The sequence below is a fragment of the Prorops nasuta genome, unplaced genomic scaffold (assembly GCF_024137725.1).
Source record: "Prorops nasuta isolate Cenicafe-Biocafe unplaced genomic scaffold, Cenicafe_Pnas_1.2 PNAS00017, whole genome shotgun sequence".
Lineage (NCBI taxonomy): Eukaryota > Metazoa > Arthropoda > Insecta > Hymenoptera > Bethylidae > Prorops > Prorops nasuta.
In genome coordinates, this window is record NW_027116814.1 from 3,217,723 (window position 1) to 3,241,106 (window position 23,384).

General features: G+C 35.7%; 1 protein-coding gene across 3 annotated transcripts in view; it reads left to right on the top strand.

The window, feature by feature from the left end:
• eag (ether a go-go) overlaps nucleotides 1–23,384 on the top strand; it is an 85,463-nt gene that overhangs the window by 15,118 nt on the left and 46,961 nt on the right. The window lies entirely within an intron of this gene.

The window sequence follows — 23,384 nt, forward strand, 5'->3', positions numbered from 1 at the left end:
GTTTGGTACAGGGGGTCGTTGATGAAATTATTTATATCTGTGATACACTGCAAAATTTTGTTAATCGTCCACTCGATCGAATGTCTCGAGGAAATAAGGAGATGCTGCAGATGCAGATTCCTGGTAAAAATTCTCATAATTTTGTTGCAATATTTCCCTGAGTATCGAAACGATACAATTGGGAGGACTGTTGGTACACGAGACGATTGACAAACCTTAGGACCACTGTACAGAGGCATCATCATAATAATAATATGCAATTGAATCATTCCGTGTAGTTCAGTATACAAAAATCTGTTGATAAAATAATTAATTCCTGATACACTACACAAATATATAAATTGTCCACTCTACTATAAGTTTTCTAAATAATAAATATAGATGCACAGAGGTTCTTGGTGAAAATTCTCATAATTTTGTTGCAATATTTCCCTGAGTATCGAAACGATACAAATGGGAGGACTGTTGGTACACGAGGCGATTAATGACAAACCGTAGGACCACTGTACAGAGGCACTATGATAATAATAGGCGAAACGGAGCTGCGTTAATTGTACAAAGTTAACGAAGCAACGCGAAACTGGATATTCGAACCTTGAATTGCCATCATTAGGGCGATTTTACGCGAGCGATTATATTCGCGTTTAACCGATTCCCCTGCGTTACTCCCTTCCAATCTGTAGTATATATATATATATATACATATAATTACTATCTATGCCCTTATACAAATCCATAGACCCGTATCTATGGCCCGCAACCATTTCCACTTTTATGGAGGATTTTTACAGCTATACCATAAAATATCCTCCAATCCTATTCCGATTCCCGGACATTTTCCTCGGCCTCCCCCCTCCCCTTATATATATATGTACCATACAACCAGACTACATGTGTACCTAGTTTCCCTGTCTTTAACACCAGCACTACAAATTTAACAATCTCTTATCAACGTGAATTCTACATTTTAATTATTATTTTGTACTTGGCATTTAAAAAATCGTTATAATTTATATTATTATATAACGTAATTATCATAATATGTTTATTTTTATATGTTGTCTTTTCAAACGACTTTAATTATTATCTTACTTTTCTATAAAAAAAAAGAAGCCCGAATTTCGTTAAATTCTCATTTTTTTCTCGTTAATATTTTCGATCACACAAATACAGTACAAGGTTTGTCAACCTGGTGATTAAATTCGAATGACGTTCGTTCGTACATAAAGAGAGAGAGAGAGAGAGAGAGAGAGAGAGAGAAAATTTACGCTCGATAAGACAGTTTCTTGCTGATGAACGTTGTTTTTCGGCAGAAAAGCGTGCTCGGATGATCCAGAAACGATGGAATTGAAGAGGCGCGATCGGATAATCCACGTGGAGAGAACGTCAGGCATACCTGATAAGCATCTCATTCCACAAAGCTATAATTCAATTCTGACAGAAATTTAACAAACGCTGCGCGGCGAGCGAGCCAGAATTTTGCCAGAGTCTCGCAGATGAAACTGGGCCATTATTGTTGTTGTTGATCGAAATCCAAAGTCCTTGTGATAATAATTCTCTGTATATATGTGTGTGACGTCAGGCAGGAGAAATTTTAATAAAAAAAAAATATAAAAAAGTATGGATTTTCAAGAGAATATATTTATTGATACAAAACACACACACATATATAATAAATCCTGTTCAATTATCAACTATTGATTAACAATATGTATATTTCAACTTTTATCGAATATTCATTTACCTGTATGTTTATTCTCCGTTAAAATCCACAATCATTGTGATAACTCTCTATATTATTATATTGAGTAAAAAATAAAATTAGAGTTATAAAAGCCATTGGGTTTATTAAAAAGATACTATCTACCAAAAGAGAAAATATATTGACTCGTATATGTGTATAATTTTGAATCTTATTAAGCTTTGATATTTTATATATATATGACATGTTACCAAAAACTCTATTATACCTGCAATATTATATATATATAAGTTGGAAGATATTTTGGAGCTTCTAACGAGGATGAGAGAATAGAAAGAGTAATTCACGAATCGATTACACGAAAGGAGATTAATAAACAGTTGGCACGTAGAGTCTCGAGCTCGCACGAATCATGGCAAGAATTTGGAGAATCTCGCCAATGAAACCGGGCCACTCATTGTTAATCGAAAGCCAAAGTCTTTCGGTCGCCACGAACTTTTGCCAGTCATAAAAATTTGTGCATATCTGAATTTTTTTTCATCCCCTCCCCTTCAACGAGGACGAGAAAAAACAAGACGTAACCCTGTATCGATTTCGAGGGTAGATTATTAAACAGTTGACATATAGGGAGTTGGAAAAAGTTAAAAGTATGAAATGGCTTTTTAATGTAGCAGAGATATAAGAAAAATTCTCAGCTTTATTTTTCCCCAACTTGGTGAACTTTGTTGGGTAATTTTAAGGTGGTGGTTTGGGTGGAGTAGGAATGTGGATGGAGGGAGGGGTGGGGGAAGGGAAGGGGTGGAATTTCAGTGAAAGGAGGGGGGATGACACCCACAGATGCGGTTAAACGCTGAACCAACGACCAAGTCGTGCGCTTGCTCGAATTACTTTTGATAAGGTACATTTAGCTATATATATATATATATAAAAATCGTTGACTCATTCAGCGAATAATCTCTATGCGAATGGTGGGCTCGTAGGATCCATCGATGGTGCTATTTTTGTCAAATAATGCATAACGATATAGCAGCCCTTTTAAAAGCTGAACTCTGTGAGAGTAGCAGTAGATTCAGGCATTTTCAGGCCAATTTTCTCAATATCCCAGTCGTGCCTTTAACGAGTATTAAATATACAACTAAAAAAAATTAAATATATATAAAAATCTTGCAGTTTTTAAAAAATTAACATTATTTATTATCGTATATATATATATATAGAAACAATTAAAAAGTGCTCTATAGAACGCAGCACCTATATAGTATATGGTTTAGTGGACAAGAGAGTTTTAGTGAGATCGATGAGGTGGTAATCTCGAGGGTAGTTTCTGAATCTTGATAAGAACGGATCGTGGTTGATAATTGGAAATGGGCTAGGTTGTTTGGTGGGATTGAATGATGTAACTGTGGATAATCCTGCCTCTCGATATCACACTCACACATAGCCCAGTTTATTCCTATAACTAACATGAAAATATTTTAATATTCCAACATAAACGAGTCAGTCCCTTTCAAATTTTCACTCTATTCACCATATAAAGTTAGTTTTAATAATTCGATAATATGTGTGTGTGTGTGTGTGTGTGCGCGCGCGATCAGACCCAATAAACAGAACTTATCTTGGTCCAATTTCGTGACCCATAGCCGATCAATCGAGATGACGTAACGCGAAGGAAAAAGGTAGAAAAACGCAATGAAAAAGGATTAAGCCGCGACGATGCTGTGTGTTGTTGCTTTGTTTGGCAAAATGCAATATCCGCGCAATATGTCGCGAGTGCTCGCTCGCTTTCGGGATAACGGAAGAGAGAGAGAGAGAGAGAGAGAGAGAGAGAGAGGGATTGCTTTGGAGTGGGGCTGCTAGTCTCGGCTCGATATCTGACCTCCAAACTCCAGTCGAACGCCGGCGAGTGCCCTAACGAACGACCTAATAATGTCAATAAACCACCAAAATAAAACACAATATTTACACTAGTTTTATAAAGTTTTAAAAGATCACTGGAATCTGTCTAGTTTGATTCCTGATCGTTTACTTAGTTAAAACTCAGAAGACTCAAAACACGATATTTAAACTAGTTTAACAGTTTTAAAAGATCACTGAAATTTTTATAGTATGATTCCTGGTCGTTTGCTTATTTAAAATTAAAAAGACTCAAAACACAAAATTTACACTAGTTTTATAGTTTTAAAAGATCACTGAAATTTTTATAGTATATATGATTCCTGACGGTTTACTTATTTAAAACTACAAAGACTCAAAACATAATATTTACACTAATATAATAGTTCCAAAACATCACTAGAATCTCTCTATTACGATTCCCCATCGTTTACTTATGAATAACTAAGAAGAATCACCATAACACAACTCCAGTCTCCGCAAACTCAGGTTATACTACTAGCAAAACCCCTTCCCTATAAAAAAAATGACAATTCCCCTTTTAGCTCAATTTCCTCGGCACGAGCAACGTATAACGTAGAATTCAAATTAAAAAAGAAATAAGAGAGACGCTTTCGTGGTTACTGGAAGGTAAAAGCGAACGATAGGAGGAAGAAAATGAATAAGGAACTTTCTACGTTCTCACTCCCAAGTATATTAATAGTGATATAGGTAAAGCACAGAGCAGACGCTTAAATTGGGGTAAATGGGAAGATTGTCAGTGAACGCGTAAATCTGCTTAAAGCAGGAATACGGGGTTGGGTTGGAGGGTTCTAAAAATAGAATGGAGAAAATGTAGGTGAGAGGATGGGCGAATGGTCGAAACTGGTGAAAATTTTGCTCCTATATATAAGAAGCGACTCTTATTCGCTTACGGGGCGTAATTGCATCCTGAGGAAATTTCTCGGTTGCGCAATATGGGGCTTTTTCATCAAGTCTACATATACATATATATATATATATATATATACATAGACACTGAATGAATACTTGGAAGTGTTTTCCTTTTTTCATCATTGAACGAGCGACCGATCCATGGCAGTCGAAAATGGGGCAGACGTCGCAAAGGCAGAGCGAGTCTCGAACGGTGAATCTTTTATACTCGCAAAGGGACGATATCACGCGAGGTAAAAATAGCCGAGTGGATGCATGGGACTGGAGACAGGCTGGATACACGGAAATCAATCGAAATCGGGCGAATCGAAACTTCGCCAAATTCCCTTGAAAAATCCCAATTCCTGTGTAATGCGAGAACCACTTTGTACATAGCGAAACAAAAAATGTAATTTCGCTGAAATAAATATTTATTAACGTATATAAATGTTCTTTTTTATTCCAAGTGTGTAAAAAATCGGTTTAACATTGGAGGAAGGAACGTGGAAGAGGAAAATTGTCTAATTTGGCAAAACACGAATTTCTCGGTCGTTTGGACGGGAAATGAAAATGAGTTTCGATACGAGTATAGTTAGCTATATATATATATATATAGGTAAAAGGGGGTTTAACGCACCGTGGACGATGGAGAGTCAGCTCGGAAAAAGACCAAGGCTACGAGGGTCCTTGTCCGGAACGTCTCAATAATACATAAAGTTGCTCTACACACACTACTACCCCCCCCCCCTGCAATGACCATTATACTGACCCTTTTCGAGCGTCAATTCCAGGAGCCGTTCAATTCTTGGCGATTGATTCGACCAGCGGAGCTTTGACCGCGTGCAGCGTCCGATCGAATCGAACGTAGCTTCAATGGGGAGGGGATCGTTAAACTATATATACAACTCGACTATAAATAGCGAGAGCAACGACGGGCCAATGATTATTGAGAATGTGCTCTCGCGAGAAACGAGTTTCGACGTTGGGATTCGAGCGAGGGAAAGAAATTTAATTGTAAATTCGTTCGTATAATTATTTCCGTACTTTGTAGCAGGAAAGGCGAATTTTCTCTTTGTTGCTAATTTTCATCGACGCGGAGTATCGTTATGGGGATTGCAGTTCTTTATATATATATATATATACGACAGAGGGGGTGGAAAGTTGAGAGCACGGAGCCTCTGGACCAAGAGGGTAATAATGATAAGGGGGGGGGGGGGGTCACCAAGAGGGTCCTCTTAGAACCGACCGACCATTTCTACTTGGCAGAGAAACAAAATCCACGCGCACCCAGCTCTGTACTGTATATTTGTAACTATATATACATGCAGGATACAAGAGTCGTTGGAACGACCAGGAAATTCGCCGAAAACCCCGAAAATAGAGCGTAACGTGCCGTGGATACTTTTTTGGCCGGTTTTAATATTGACTCGTATCACTGCGGCGGATTTTGGCCGTGGCTGCTCAAGTAGATACACCCTTTATAACGCCGCCGGAGCATTCACCGTATCAGCCGACCCGATTTATCGCTTCCTCTGCCTATTTTTCAATTCGATTAGCGTTAATACAGCCAGTGACGCGCTACTAACGCTTTTTGTTCGATGCAAAAAAAGCGTTTCGCGCGAAATCACTCTGAAAGCCCGTTGAGGCTTTGTCCGCTGTTACGCGGTTCGATCATGTTCGGCTGACTCGATAGCGATTCGTACTACTCGTAAGTGTAAACAGAACCTGCGTTTTTCGAAATAAATTCAAATTTCTTTTTATACTACTGTATATATATATGTAGGAAATTGAAGCATTAAAATCTCTGCACCATCGAAAAGATTTTACAACCATAATCATCAAAGATACGTTTCAACGTGTCAAATACATTCCAGAAATGTACCAACGAGGTTTCCAACGTTGTAAGAGCAGTTTACATTGTTTGGTGAATCTGTCAAAACTTCTTGACTCGTTATATCTATTGAAATAAATTCATAGGAATTTTATCAGTTTTTTTTTCTTGTTTTTTTACACCTCTTTAATCGTATGGAAAGAGAAGTGATTCTAAAATAAGCTGATGGGGTCGCCGGGGTACGATACGTAGGAGGATTCATTGATTACCGATGATCAGAAATAAGAGCGAGGGCAAACCCAGGGGGTTCGCTGCGAAAGAAAGCGTGCGATGCCTTCGTGTGCTCGTAGTACCACTAATACGACATGAATTACACAGTCGAGAAGCATCGTTAACCATGTGTCTGCACGTATTTATCATAGTATTCCTCACTTAGCCAAGAATATTATCATATGTATATATATGTATATATCCAGTTTTTGCATACTTGGCTGAGCTTAAGGAGCATCGATTCTATTTATGAGATTTTATCATAAAGAAGAAATTCCATTTCTAGAATCGAGTTATTTATATCGTGTTGTATTGTTTTGATGGAGCACGATAGAAATATTGAAAGCAAAGACATGCCTATCTTGCGTTTCTACTGTGAAGAGTAGTTTCGTCAGTTCCTACCAACTGACGCAGTATATTTTTCATTAATATACATATATATATATATATATGTATGTATATATTCAGTTTTTGCATACTTGGCTGAGCTTAATGAACATCGATTCTATTTATGAGATTTTATCATAAAGAAGAAATTCCATTTCTAGAATCGAGTTATTTATATCGTGTTGTATTGTTTTGATGGAGCACGATAGAAATATTGAAAGCAAAGACATGCCTATCTTGCGTTTCTACTGTGAAGAGTAGTTTCGTCAGTTTCCATCAACTGACGTAGTATATTTTTCATTTAATTCGCCTCGGGAGAGGAACGTAAATATTTCTTCATCTTCGTCAATACTATATCAATTTTACTCTCAGAATCTTTTTGAAGATTTTTATAGAAAAAAATTGATAGCTCTTACAAAAATCGAGCCAGATAAACTCGTATAAAAGAGTAGCGATCGACGTCGGTTTATATATGTATTTATCTACTTGTGTAGCACTTGTCATTGATACACTTCCCTAGCGTCTCTCAGTAGTCACGAAGATAAATGAATTTTTGCACCGACAAGTGGTTCTAGATCGAATAAAGCGAGATACCATTATATAGCTCCTAAAATAAATCCAAAAATTTTGCAGCTTGTGTCCGTGGACACAATTTGACAGATTCTGGAACGTTTTACGAACGTTCCTGACACGTTACGCGCCATGTGCTACTTCCGCCGCTGAAGTATTCACGCGAAATAATTGCACTTGACATTTTTCTCGATAAGCATTACACACTGGTTAAGAGCTTCGGGACCAGATATATATATATATATATATAATACTTCGTGGGGGGTCTCAAACAGTGAATTTGTAGAAAATGTTCAGAGTCGTTTAAACGAGTTTGGAACAAGTTTTATTTTATCAGGTACATGTATATAAACTGGGACATATTTCAAAGCGAAAGATCTTTCGTCAATGGTCCTCGTATTTCTGCAATTCTTTGCCTCGCTCGAGACGCGAGACGGTAAAGGAAAAACGCGTGCGAAAAAAACAATGGCAAAGAGCTATATATACAAGGCTCCTTGTATTTCCCTCTAAAAATAAACTCTCCCCTTTTCATCGTACGACTGAATCGATCTCGCCACTTTTTCTCCTCTCCCATTTATTTACAGTTACTTTATTTCGGTCGGACTCTTTTTTTTTTTAGGTTTCTGCCCTATGTTTACTCGCCGAGTTTGCCAATGTTCCACCTTTGCTTCCCGGTACGAACAAAAGGAGTCGAGAGTTTCCTACGACTAATAATTCTGGCATGCTAATTTATGACAAAGTTAAACACACCAATGAGGGGAAGGGGGGGGGGTGGAATTTTGAAATGGAAGCACACACAGGTTTTTATTGAATTTTTCACAATTGGTCGTCCTAGTGCTCGAGTCTCACTACTGTTTATCCTTTTATACTACTTTCCATAGAATTTTGTAATTCCAACGTTGATTTTTTTAAAGAAAAATCAATGTTTTAATTACCCCATTTTGTTGCACGAGCAACATTATCTTCGACAACCAATCCAGTTATCTGCAAAATTGAAGCTATATATATATATATCAAGATAAGGTGTATATTTGGGAATTCAAGTGGAACGAAGTAGCGCAGGAGGGTTAAAAGAGAACAAGGGGAGTAGAGGAGTTGGGGGGGGGGGCGTGAAAGAATAGGATTAATTCGTGGTATTTCGTAGAAGGAAAACGAGGTTAGGGATGGAAAAACATGGTCGTCACAAGGGAAGTTAACGAGGCGAGGGTGAATCAAACATAAAGTCACAATGCGACACGATCGTCTTCTCGCGGCGCTTGACACGAATCTTCCCTGGCGAAAGAGAAAGAAAGAGTGGGGGGTGAGGGTGGGATACCGCTTTACGGCTCAACAAAAGTCCTAAGTGCGGAAATGCACGAGAGACGAGGCCCGCAAAGCCTAATGCGCCAAAGCGCACGATATACTCGAAGATTCTCCAACTCCTTGCCACCCCCTCCCCCCCCCCCTCCACTTCACCACTAAAAAAAGCCCCTACCGAATTTCGACCCTTTTCTAATTTCGTCCATCGATCAAACCCAGCTTTATTTGCATTTAAACACGAATCTACCTTCGCACCAATTATCTCTCGACGATCAAGGTCAAATATAGGTCGATTTGAATACGCAGCTTATTTTTTATTAACGCATAATCTAGCGTTATGCGAATACGATTGAGAAATTGTCTTTCGTACTTTTCTCTTGGCATTCAATGTTTTCCTTGGCACGGTGCAAATCACACTGATTCAACCAGTGTATCCTGGGTGTCTTTCTGGACAAGTACACTCCATAGACAATTTTATCTTTTAGGAAGAATTTGCAAATGCAAATTATTTTTTATAAACGTATGATTGAGTGTGATATAATCCGATTAAAAAATTGTCTTTCGTACTTTGTTCTTGGCATCCAATGTTTTCGTTGGCACAGTGTATCCTGGGTGTCTTTCTGGACAAGTACACCTCATAGACAATTTTATTTCTTAGGAAGAATTTACACATGCAAATTTTTTTTTATAAACGTATGTTTAAGTGTGATATAATCCGATTAAAAAATTGTCTTCCGTACTTTGTTCTTGGCATCCAATGTTTTCGTTGGCACAGTGTATCCTGGGTGTCTTTCTGGACAAGTACACCTCATAGACAATTTTATTTCTTAGGAAAAATTTGCACATGCAATTTTTTTTTATAAACCCATAATCTAGTGTGATGTAATCCGATTAAAAAATTGTCTTTTGCACTTTGTTCTTGGTACAGTCCAAATAACACTGATTCAACCAGTGTATCCTGCGAGATATCCTGTGCTCCTTTCCAAACAAGTACACCCCACAGACAATTTCATCCCTTAGGAAAAATTTGCACATACAAATTATCTTTTATAAACCCATAATCAAGTGTGATATAATCCGATTAAAAAATTGTCTTTCGCACTTTGCTCTTGGCATCCAATATTTTCCTTGGCACAGTGCATATAACACTGATTCAACCAGTCTATCCTGTGCCCCCTTCCAAACAAGTACACCCCAAGGACAATTTCATCCCTTCGAAAGAATTGTTTCCACAAGCTTTTATTTTATTGCGTTGATAAAAAATCGTGTTCCCCGAGGCACTCTCGCCTCTCTATTGTTTTGCAATTACACGACAGTGGTGAAGGTACAGGATATCGCAATATGTGCTATATATATAACAACCCCTACAGCGAATATCCAATCGAAGTGACATCGAGTGACCAACAGCTTGTCCATTTCTCGTAATGTTGCAAAATAATCGAGAAACTGTGCAACGCCGAGGAAACGTGTTCAATTTCGAAAAATATTTTTTTGCTCGATCAGTGATTCAGTTTTAGAATAGTCAGACTGATTGGAGAATTGAAAGGGAATATAGGGCGAAGGTGAGGAATGATTGGAAGAAAGTGGTTTCTGCTCTCTGTTTGCAAGAAAGAAAATCAAAGCTGGTGGGTGGGGCTTGGCCATCGGAGGTAATGAATGAGAAGGTGCAATTATAGTGGCAATTAGGTGGTTTGTAGTGGGCTGTAAGCGGATGAGCAAAGGACGGGATCGATTTTCCCACACATACACATGTATGTGTGTGTGTATAGTGTCGAGTTGGGAGACCGGAAGAGGGAATGGAACGGGGTGTGCGACGAGGCCAACATTATTATATATGCATATATATATATATATATATATATAGTAGAGTGGCAGAGTCGAGTAAAAGGAAAAACTGAAGCCCAGCCTTGAAGAGCTCGCAAAGCTTGCAGCGAGGAAAGAAAATGGCGCGAATAGCGTCCTCGCTCATTAGGACACGCGATATAGGAAACTGCGTTTCTCGATATTGTCCTCGAGTCGTGTACAATCGTTTCGGAAAAGAGATTCGTAGCGAGGCAACTTCGTGCCATTACCGATAAAATCCCAAAACCTTCGAGGAAATCTCGCGTGCGCCAAACTCTTGATTATTTAGAAAACTGGCAATTATGCAAATTAATATTATTTTCGTACGAGAAATTACGTTAAATTTTATCGAATCGTCCAACTTTTACGAAGTTCGTTTTTTTTTTGTTATAGAATTCCTCGGTGGTTCCTGTAAAGGATTCCTCGGTGGGTGCTGTAGGATTGTTTGGATGGTTCGAGGTGTAGAGTGTTGTATTTATGGGGTTTTGTGGTGTTCGGATAGAATTAAGAGGCCAGGGTTGTTTATACAGGGTGTTTTACTTAACACACCAGAGTATAGATACAAAATGACGCGTATCTCCTTAACTATAAGAGATATTCAATTTTTTTATATAACCTTTTTTATAGCAAATTACAAGAGGTTTCGAAAAGCTCCTATGCAAAAATTGAATATCTCTTATAGTTTACGAGATACGCGTCATTTTGTATCCATGTTCCATAACGTTTTAAGTGAAACACCCTGTATAATAAAGATATCGGTGGGTCGACAAGGGCAAATTTACGGAATGGCCCGAGCCAGTGAAATTTGCCTAGTTTTCGGGATACTTGGAGCGTGCCACAGCAACAGTTTACACGCGTTATTCGGTCAACGAGCAGGGACAACAAGGCTTCTTCTTAATTCTCCAGTCTAAAATGAATTATGAGAGAGAGAGAGAGAGAGAGAGAGAGAGAGAGAGCTTGAAATCGCTGCAGGAAAGGAAAAGTTTTGCACTCGAGATTCTCAGAAAGAAAGTGTCCCGGTGAAAATAGGAGGAGAATAGTTCAAGCTACAACGACCGAATGAAAGATTTTCAAAGTAAAAGAGTAAAGAAGATAAGGTTAACAGCGAGAAAGGGACATCTGGCTGAGAAAGCGTCTAAGACTCCGTGGCCAATTACTATAGTCTCTTGGAGATTCACATCGAGATTATTCCGGCGTGAAATCAGCGAAAAACCGATAAAAATTTTCCAGACAATTTTTTATCTAGCAAATTATTACTAGTGACTCGATAAATAATAGACTTTTGGATTTTGGTGAATTAGTTTTTAGTTAAAGTCCTTTGAATTGATTTTCATTGTTTTATTTACGATAAATGCAAAGATGAATATGAGAATATTTTGTGAACAATATATACAGGGTGTATCAGCAATGATGTTTTTAATTTTAACCAAATATTCTTGAGCATAAACTAAGTCGAAAAATCCTATACTATAACATCCGTAACAGCATTATTGCTGAGATAAATCAATTTTAATCCGATAAATCAGGGCTTTGATTAAATGGAAAAATTACTTTACTCTCACTTTTGTTGACAGTTCCCTTTCGAAAAACAAAAAAAGCTCGTATTTCTCCACGTTGCATATTGCCATATACGCACACACACGCGCACGCACTAAGCCTATTATTAATTATCAACGTATAAAGTTCTTCGGCGCATCAAACTATTATTAAATTAAGAATTACTATGAAAAAATTACAGAGATATTAATATTTTTTAGAAGATAAATTTTTCGAGGTACCTTCTTTCTCTAGATCCATTGCTTTTTGCAAAATCAGGGGCACCTCGTGAAGGGTATAGCAATGGTCTTGAACAGAGCAGAGGCTATGCTTCTTCGTTTTTAGTTTTTTCTTTTTAAATATACAAATTATTTGTATATTTAAAAGGAAAAAAGCAAAAACGAACAAAATACGTTGCGCGTGACTCCGTTCCTGAGCATGTTTGCTCTTACCCCCGGGAAGGGAGGGGTAGGGTAAGAAAATTTGGAAAAAGGAACCTGAAAAAGAAAACCTACCTATCACCGAAAGCTGTAACGCCTACCTAGTACGCAAAATTAAAATGCCTACCTATATCTGAGAGCTAAACCTAAAAAAGAAAACACACGCACGCATAATATAATAACGCAACGAAGAACCTGAAAAAAAACACACGCACGCAAAATATGTTAACGCAATGAAGAACCTGAAAAAGAAAACACACGCACTCAAAATATATTAACGCAACGAAGAACCTGAAAAAGAAAACACACGCACTCAAAATATAATATAACGCAATGAAGAACCTGAAAAGAAAGCCTGCCTAACACCGAAAGCTATAATGCCTACCTAAAACGCAAGCTAGGGGGCCTACCTATATCGGAAATCTAAACCTGAAAACACAAGAAAAAATGAAGAAATAGTTTTAACCGAAGAAGGACCGATTGGAACCTACCGGTAGGCTCTCTCGTTCATTCTTAAGTTAAATAAAAAAAAAAATTCACAGTTTTACCCGTGGGACTCACTCATTCGGCGAAAATCCTACGATGATCCTTCTGCAGCTTGCAGAATATAACGACGATGACGATAATGACGACGATGACAATCGCGATAATTTAATTTTGAAATAAACGACGCGACGTCACGCGGATTTTTTAATCGAAGCTACGCGACTCGGATATTTAAAGAAATTTAATCTCGCGACGCGCACTTACACCCCAAAGTGAGGTCGCCCACTGCAAAAGAAAAAAAAAGAATTTTATGTTATTAAATTAAATCTTATTTATCAAATTTTGGAATTTGTTCTAATTTTAAAAGAAGAATAATATTACTTACAGGCTATGAGAGTCCTTGAGGTTATTGACCTTGGCCACTGCAACCACCAAAACACTGCACCGTCACAACACTCGCGCTGCACACTGTCTTTTTCTTTCGATTCTTAGACGAATTTCTACGAGCGTACTTTTATTTTAATCGCACTATGCATTTCAGTGTTATAATAATTTAATTAAACTCGCACTGAGAAAAATATCCTCAATTAATGAATAATTTTTCATTATAACAATGGTTAAATTTCGTTAATATAACAAATAAATTCATTGATATAATAACGAATAGTTCATTACGTACTAAACGATTCGTTAAGTGAATCAATGTATTTAATATATTAACTCACTTGTTCATTGTTCCAACAAAAACTGGTTCAATTATTGCAGTATTTTCTCTCTGGGGTAAAATTAAAAAATCATAATAATAAAATTGCACGTGCGTGATTAAAATGAAATAATTAACTATTTTTAATCGCGAATAATTAATTGCTTGTCAGTGATTACGACGAAAAATAACCGGTGCGCGCGATTCACCGACAACCACCACGTGCAGATTCGAAAACTGAACTGTCAAATTTGACAAGCAACGTGCTCATCCAAAAGTGACGTAATCGAATCTGATTGGTTGGATCTTTGGACTACGCTAATCAGGCGCAATTGCTGAGCGAGCTGCGTAGTGCACACTTCCGGTTTGGAAGATTTTAAGACTGGAACCATTTTTAATTTAAAATGGCGATTGCTGATTAGTTTTTTTAATCTTTATTAGATAAAGCAGTTCATAGGGCGCATCACCGAAAAAATGAAACGACTTGAAAATGAACCTACAAATAATGATGCATCACATTGCCTAGAATTTTCAACTTGATAGATATTTTTGAGGATTGCCTTAAAAATAGATAGAAAATAAATTTCATACAGCACTATAGGATCAAGAATTTAAGACATTAGGGGAGGTAATATTAATAATAGGCATAATTACGTGCGTGTGTGTATATGCGTGTACGGTAGTAAGCAATAGAGAAGTACGAATTTTTTTTGTTTTTCGAAGGGAACTGTCAAAGACAGTGAGAGTAAAGTAATTTTTTCGTTGAATCAAAGTCCTTATTTATCGGTTTAAAATTGATTTATCTCCGCAATAATGCTTTTACAGTATTAATGGTATATGATTTTTCGACTTAGTTTATGCTCAAGAATATGTGATTAAAATAAAAAGCATCATTGCTGATACACCCTGTATATAAATAGAAATAGAGTGAGAACAAAGGAAATAAAATTAGTACAGTGAAACACAATGACTACTACTCTTGGAGATTCAGAGATAAGTCCAACGTGAAATCAGTGAAAAACCGATAAAAATTTTCTGGGCAGTTTTTTATCCAGTAAATTATTAGACTCGATAAATAATAAAGCTTTGGACTTTTGTTAATTAATTTTTAGTTAAAATCCTTTGAATTTATTTTAAAGTGTTTTATTTACTATAAATGCAAAAATGAATATGAAAATATTTTACGGACAGTATATATATACAAAAATAGAGTGAGAATAAAGGAAATAAAATTAGTACAGTGAAACATTAAGCGTGGTAGCGTCGGGTGGAAGCAATGCTAAGCTCGTAAGTAGTTCAAAGCTTATACTTTATGAGAGGTAAAAAAAGCCTGTGCGAAAGATCTCTCAAGGCTAGACACTTAATCCGCTCAAAGCTCATGTCGATAACGAGTACTCGGCGCGCATTAGTTGAAATCGCCTCATCTTGCAGTATTTATTCGAGCTTCATGCTCCTCTAATGGCCCATTCACATTCCATCGGCACGAAAAATCCCTATTCCTCCAAAAGCCCATTAGTCGGCTTTTAAAAAACAGCCTGACCACATTTTTCAAATAATATTCCGAGCAATATTCGCGTTTGATCTTTTATAGTGTCAAAAAGCTTCCTGCAACGTTCCTGAAACGTTCCAAACGGTCAAATTGAGTCTGGGAACGTTTCTGCCATGTTCCACGTATATTTATACACGTAAAAACGTGGTTCAACGTTATATCGAATTGTGAGACGAAAAAAGATGAGGTTTTTGAAACAGTGGAAATATTTAATTCGTCTTTTGGAAAATCTCGTTATGGTGCAGTGCAAATGACTTGTCATATGAACTAAAAATTCTTTACGAATAGAAATTTTATGTTTTATTTCGAAAAATCGATTCCAGCCTCCATGGATCAACCTTGCTTCATTAATTTAACGTGGGTAATCGCGAGGTATTGTTTCTCGTATTTGCAAATATGATGATATCTATATAATAGAGTCACGTTGAATGTGGGTGGGTGGCTATAAAAGTGACCATGCACACAAGTTGCTCCACGATCTCTGCAGCCTGCAAACCGATATCCGATTAACGTTCGATCAAACGAGCTATATCCTTCTCTCTCTCTCTCTCTCTCTCTCTCTCTCTCTCTCTCCTTCTCTCGTGAATTTTGAAAAGATCAGCCTGCAGCTGAATGCAATAACAGATTAAAATCTACACAAGCAAATGAACGAAACTTGAACTGAACTGATACGAAACATTTCTCATGGTTAATTATTGTCTCTGTTCTAATGGGTTCTACAAAATTTATTGTAATATAGTGATTAATTGTTGGGTGTAAGAAGATGGGTGCAGTGACCATGCACACGTTGCTCCATGATCTCTTCAGGATGTAAACTGATATCCAATTAACGTTTTGCTAAACGAGCTATATTCTAGACTCCTCTCTTTCTCTCTAATCATTGAATATCATCCTGAATATTGCAAAAAACAGCCCACATCTGAATGCAATAACAGATTAAAATTTACACAAACGAGGAAAGATTTCTCATGTTTAATCATTATCTCTATTTTGGTGGCTTCCACAAAATTTCTTCCAACCTAATGATTAATTGTTTCATGTAAGAAGATGAGTGTCTGTAAAAGTGACCATGCACACTTTGCTCCACGATCTCTTCAGGATGCAAACCAATATCCAATTAACGTTTCACCAAACGAGCTGTATTCTTCCTCTCTCTCTCGTGAATTTTGCAAAGACCATCCCAAATCTGAACACAAAAACAAATAAAAATCTACACAACCAAATGAACAAAACTTAAACTAAACTGATAGGAGACATTTCTCATGTTTAATCATTGTCTCCGTTCTGGTGGGTTCCACAAAATTCCTTCCAACGTAATGATTAATGGTTGGATGTAAGAAGAAGCACAAGGAGAGATATTTTATACTCGTTAGAGTCTTTTGTGGTTGAGAGGGGGGGGGGGGGGGGGGGGGAGTTACGCAAGACCGAATGCTGTTGCAATTGTTCGATAGTGGTCCTTTGCGAACGCAACATTGAAAGCTGAGAAAAACTTTTCATCCTGTTTACTCGTGATCGAAGCACTCCTCTCTTTTTGCCAAGACGCAATTTCTCTCTCTATACACGGGACCATCCGATAAACCGAAAGAATGCGCTGCACGGAGAATGCCTCCGGATAGCGGGGGAAACACCGGCATTTTCTCAAACTCCGAGGAAGCTAAATATAGAATGGAGCTTTTCGCGCGAATCGCATTCTTCCGGAATAATTTCTCGCATGCAAATGAGAGGAACGTGCTAGACATGTTTGCCCCGGACACTTTCCACCTTGATTATAACTACGAGAGATTTCCAAAGGTCTTTGGATGCTGTAATTACTTTGCGGACGAGTGTGTGTGTGTGTGTGTGTTTGTGTATGTAAGACTCTCTCTCTCTCTCTCTCTCTCTCTCTCTTTGCAAAGTTATATAAGGGTTGGTGCGATAAGGCTGCTCATTACCACGTTAAATACTGCCACGTTACAATACCAATCGTTCAAAGTCTCGATGTGTGCACCAAGGTCACTCTCAAGGTCACCAGCGATTTTTTCCCCGGCCCCTGAAAAATCACTTCCGACGGCCATTTGTCTCGACGAACGATCATGCGGGAACAACGAAAGTAGGCTAATTTTCTGAAAGTTTCAAGGTCAACACCGAGCAGTGGTAATGTAATAACTACCACAGTGTTACATGGTGCACGTGTCATATATTTTTTAAGAACGTGTCCTGCATCCCACTGGCGAATTTCGCCAATTGCGAATGCTAATTTTTAGCTGTGCACAAAGAGATTCTATTTAATTCGGGGTAATTATGTATATATAGGGTTGAGGACCAAGGGCTGGTCAAGATTGATATTCTTTGAGACCTCGCAAAGCGAGATAATTTGCAGAGATCAAAAATGGTGAAAAGGTCAACTCGTCGATTAGCCAGTCACACACGTTTTTTTCTATACTCTTTTTTTTTGCCAAGGCCAGACGTGAGTGGATGAATGATAGAATCTTGTCGAGTATATATATATATGTGTGTGTGTGTGTGTGTGCCTGCTAAAAAGAGATTCCTCCTATATGAGCATACTGATTGCATTACAGCATAATGCTAAATTTTGTGTGATTTTTAATTAGAGTAATGTGCTCGTTTTGCTAATTCTTTGCAGAAATTAATTCTGGATTTGGATTAATTGTTCATAGTGTGTTACAATAATTATTACAAGTTTTAGAGAGTAATTTGTGCTAAACTTTGTGTGATTTTTAATTAGAGTAATGTACTTGTTTTTCTAATTCTCTGTAAAAATTAATTCTTCATTCGTAATAGTCATATATGATGTGTTACAACACTGTTACAAGTGGAAGCTTGAAGCATTATTTTCTCAAGAGCTGTAATTTCTCCATTAAAACATTTTAATGTTGCATATTTTGTATAATATGAAGGAGGTGCTCTTTGAGAAATTTATGCTAGACTTTGTTTGTTTGTCAATTAATGTGCTCGTATACAAATTCTCTAGAAACATTAATCCTTAATTCACAATAATCATACACGATGTGTTACAACACTATTACAAGTAAAAGCTCCAAGCATTATTTTCTCATAAACTGCAATTTCTCCATTAAAACATTTCAGCTTTGTATAATACAGAGGGGTTGTTTTTAGAGAATAATATATGCTAAACTTTGTATGATATTCAAATACAAATTCTCTACAAAAATTAATTCTTAATTCATAACAATCGTACACGATGTATTACAACATTATTACAAGTAGAATCTCGAAGCATTATTTTCTCACAAGCTGTAATTTCTCCATTAAAACGTTTCAGCTTTGTATAATACAGAGGGGGTGTCCTTAGAGAATAATTTATACTAAACTTTATTTGTTTTTCAATAAATGTGCTCGTATACAAATTCTCCACAAAAATTAATCCTTAATTCACAATAATCGTACACGATGCGTTACAACATTACTACAAGTAGAATCTCGAAGCATTATTTTCTCACAAGCTGTAATTTCTCCATTAAAACGTTTCAGCTTTGTATAATACAGAGGGGGTGTCCTTAGAGAGTAATTCTGTGTTTTGGCGTCGCACGCGACAAGGGCTCTAATCCGACATGGATGAACAATGGGTAGTCGGCTGAGAGCATGCATGCTCGAATTTCAGGGGGAATCGGGTTTATTTTTGCCGTTTAAGGTTGTCCGTCCGAAAGCCGAGCTAAGCGAGCAGAGGCGCAGGGTGCAGCGTGCAACTCGTGCAACGGCTGGCTGCACCTTGACCCGCCAGGCTTTCGAGTTGGATTGCGCCATTCCATTCGCGTGCGAATCGAGATTAAGTAGCTAACCTGCCTGACCTTACCCATGCCCTTAGCCCCTTACCTATACCGGTAGGTAGACACGGTAGGCACACCAGTCAAGTAACTATGACGAAAAGGGCCCTGACTTTTATAATTCACTATGTAAAAGTGTGTACTTTTTAAGTCAATAATCTGCCTAACCTTACCCGTGCCCTAAGCCCTTTAACTGTACCGGTAGGTAGACACGGTAGGCACACCAGTCAAGTAACTATGACGAAAAGGGGCCTGGCTTTTATAATTCACTATGTAAAAGTGTATTTTTTTAAGTAGATAATCTGCTTAACCTTACCTGTACCCTTAGCCCTTTAACTGTACCGGTAGGTAGACAAGGTAGGCACACCAGTCAAGTAATTATGATGAAAAGGGCCCTGGCTTTTATAATTCACTATGTACACTGAGCGAAAAAATCGTTTGGATTTAATGAATATACATTAAAATGAAATAAATATCTGCAGTGAATACCGCCATTGAGCTAATTTATTTGATTTTAATGAAATTATTTGGATGAAATAAACCATGTTTTTGAAATATTTAATTGATTGGAAGAAAAATTTATTTGGTACAAGTAATATTTATTACGAAGAAGAAAATATTTAGTAGAATTCACGAAATATTTTATTGGATTCAACTAAATTTATTCAGTTAGAACAAATATTTGATACAGTCATCCAATATGTTTTTGAACTAAATATATATTTATTGGCAAATATGCAAAAAATGTTAAACCTACATGAATGTTCGTTAACGTGGAATAAATATTTCTTTAAAGGAATAAAATATTATATGACTATAACAGATAGTTCTTTGAAGCAAACGAATATGCGATCATTCATAATAATTATTTACTTGTAGCATATAAATATTTATTGGAAACAACTGAATATTCGTTTATTTCAAAGAACTCTATATTACAGTCATATAATAGTTTATTCCTTGAAAGAAATATTTATTCCATGTTAACGAATAGTCATGTAGGTTAAACGATAATTGCATGTCTACCATTTAATATTTATTTGGTTTAAAAACATATTGGATGACTATAATAAATATTATTTACGACTAAATGAATATTCGTTCAAGCCTAAAAATTATTTGACTACAGTAGTTTTTTTTTAATTGTAAAGAAATGAATATTCATTTAGTTGAAATCTATATTTGTCAGTCATGTAATATATTTTTTAATGAAATGAATATTCGTTAACATATAATAAATATTTCTCTCACGGAATAACATATTAGATGAATCAAATTAAAATTTCATTTAACTAATTGAATATTTGGTAAAGTACAATAAGTATTTTTATGCTATAGCTAAATATTTATTATACACAAACGATTATTCTTTTAGTTCAAAGCTGTATTTGTTACAGTCATCTTATATATTTTTCAATGAAATGAATATTCATTGGCAAATATGCAAAAGTATTAAAATGTACACGAATATTCGTTAACACAGAATAAATATTTTTTTCAAGGAATAAAATACTATATGACTGTAACAGATAATTCTTTGAAACAAACGAGTATTCGGTTGTTTCCAATAAATATTTATATGCTACAGATAAATATTTATTATACACAAACGAATATTATTTCCGTTGAAATAAATATTAATTTACAGTAATAATGTACTCATTTGAAAAAAAAATTATTTCTGATATTTCGTTTATTACACATTAAGTACATTGTATTTATTATATTGCAAATACTACACATATCTTGCCTCTAACTTATACAGTAAATTAATTAATATTATACACTGTGCTTGATTATCTGCTCTTTCAATTATAGTAACAGCTTCTTATATTATGGAGAATCTTTATTAACTAGGTAAACCTAACACAATCGGCTGAAATAAATCTGTTATTAATTTCAAATGGTTAAAGTACTTACGTTCTATACTTCTGTTGATTTGAATGAAGAAATTGTAGTCGGTTATTTTATCTAATATCATCCTGGATAAAATGTGAAAGAAATGCCTAGCTGTGTATATGTAACATATGTATTTATGCAGAAAACTTACATTTTAGTGTTGTTCGAAGTCAGCTTATATACAAAGCACCATGAATATGAATCACTTGTGAGAAAGACTCTCTAAATCTGCCATCTAGATGTGAAACATTAAACTAAATCTTAAATAAATATTATTTTGAATCAACGCAATTTTATGTTCAATACTACGACGGAAAACTTATGTTGCTTTAAATATTATTTGATTCGGATGAATTTTAAAATTGTTTGAAATAAATACAAATTTCTTCATATTAATCATTATTTGTTGGAAAGAAGACAATTTTTATATCTTTTTTAACCAATGTAAATATATATATATATATATATATTTGATTGAAAAATTTATATCGAAAAGCTATGTAGATAAATGATTAAATGAAGTAAATAGTAAGCTGTTTGGAAAATGTTATTCTGTAAAAATTAGTCTGTCCGTCTTCCTTGTAACAAAATTAATAAAATGTTCAATGTATCTTAATATTGAAGGTTTGATCTTAATGAATAATTAAATAACATTTATTGAAAAAATGATTTATTCATAGAAACATGAAGTACTACAACAGTAATATTAATACAATTATGCTTGACAAATGAATCACAAAACTGAATAATTGTAGTTACCAAATGAAGTAACGTTAAATCATTATCATAAAAATTTGTAGAAATACAACATCATAACATTAACTTTCAATTTGAATCAATTTAAGTAAATCAAATTATATTGATAATTTATGTACAATGTACATACACCTTGCCACCTGTTATGTTGTGAAAATTATAAGGAGAGTAGTCAATTAAATCTTTTTGTTTGATAACTTCCCAAGAAGTAGATTCTACTACTTCATATGCGTGTAAGTGATTATTAAATGAAATAGTAGACATATTTAATACTATAAAATAAATTTCTCTATCCTCAGTAACAAGAACGTATTTTATTTTTGCAAATGTTAATAAAATGTCATTGGTGTCTACAATAAGTGCCATATCCGGTTGATATTTTGTACCATAAATGGTTGCCCAATTCACTAAGCAGTTCTTTTGATTTATATTTTCTGGAATTTTATGTTTGAAAGTACTATAATTTAAAATACAACACAATTCTTTCTCAAACACACACCCTACATCAAAACCATCACAAAATCCCTCACATTTTAAGAAACGATAATTCAGTTGCATTTGATGCTTTATGGCAATACTATGTGAAGCATTTAAACGTGATGTGATAGCTGAAGAGATATTTTTTAAATCTTTATGTTTTGCCTCATATCGCAATGAAGAAATATGTTTAATAGGTCCATACTTCTTAATAACAAGAGAATAGTGCAATAAAAAATGATGCTTTGGTTTTAGAGTTGTGGAGAACAATTGCAAATATAATTCATTGTGTTCAAAAATTAAATTAGAAAGCAATTTACATGCTCCATCACTAATTACTGGAGAAAAAGTAATGGAAATTATTTCTCGTAATAGTAACCATAATTTCCACGCCTTGTTATGCACCGGCACTAAATCGCCAATAATTAAACCGAAACCACGTACTAAACACAACATTTCTGACGCCGAGAGTATTAAAGAAGACTTTTTAAGAGAGCTATTACAAATAGAAGGTGGTTTATTTACACTGTTTTTACATCCAAAATCAAAAAAGGCAATTCTGCTATTCAAATTTTCTAAAGTAAAAAACTTTTGTACATTTATTAATTCGTTTAAAATATCTCTCATTTCGTATCTGCATATTCCCTCTAAAATATCATGCATAATGTCAAGAGTAATATTTTCTGTTACATCGAAACTATTTAAGGAATTAAAAACACATTTATTCACGATCCCTCTGGTATGATTCATCAAATCCAATCTGTAATTATCTTTTGTGCGTAATAGTGTGATATCTTCTTTTAATTGTGTATCACGAGTTGATTTATCTGCTAAGCATACACGGCAACAATACGAAGAGTTGAAACTAGTCACAAATCCAAGTATTTCGTTTGCTGCTAAATTGTCCCCTATAACGCATGCCACAGCAAAATAAATCTTTATCTCTTTTCCGGAAACATTGATAGTTATGCCGTCCTTTTCCAATTGGAATAATTGATCTATTAAGTTTCTCAACATTACTCTATTACCTAATTTCTTGTAATGAAA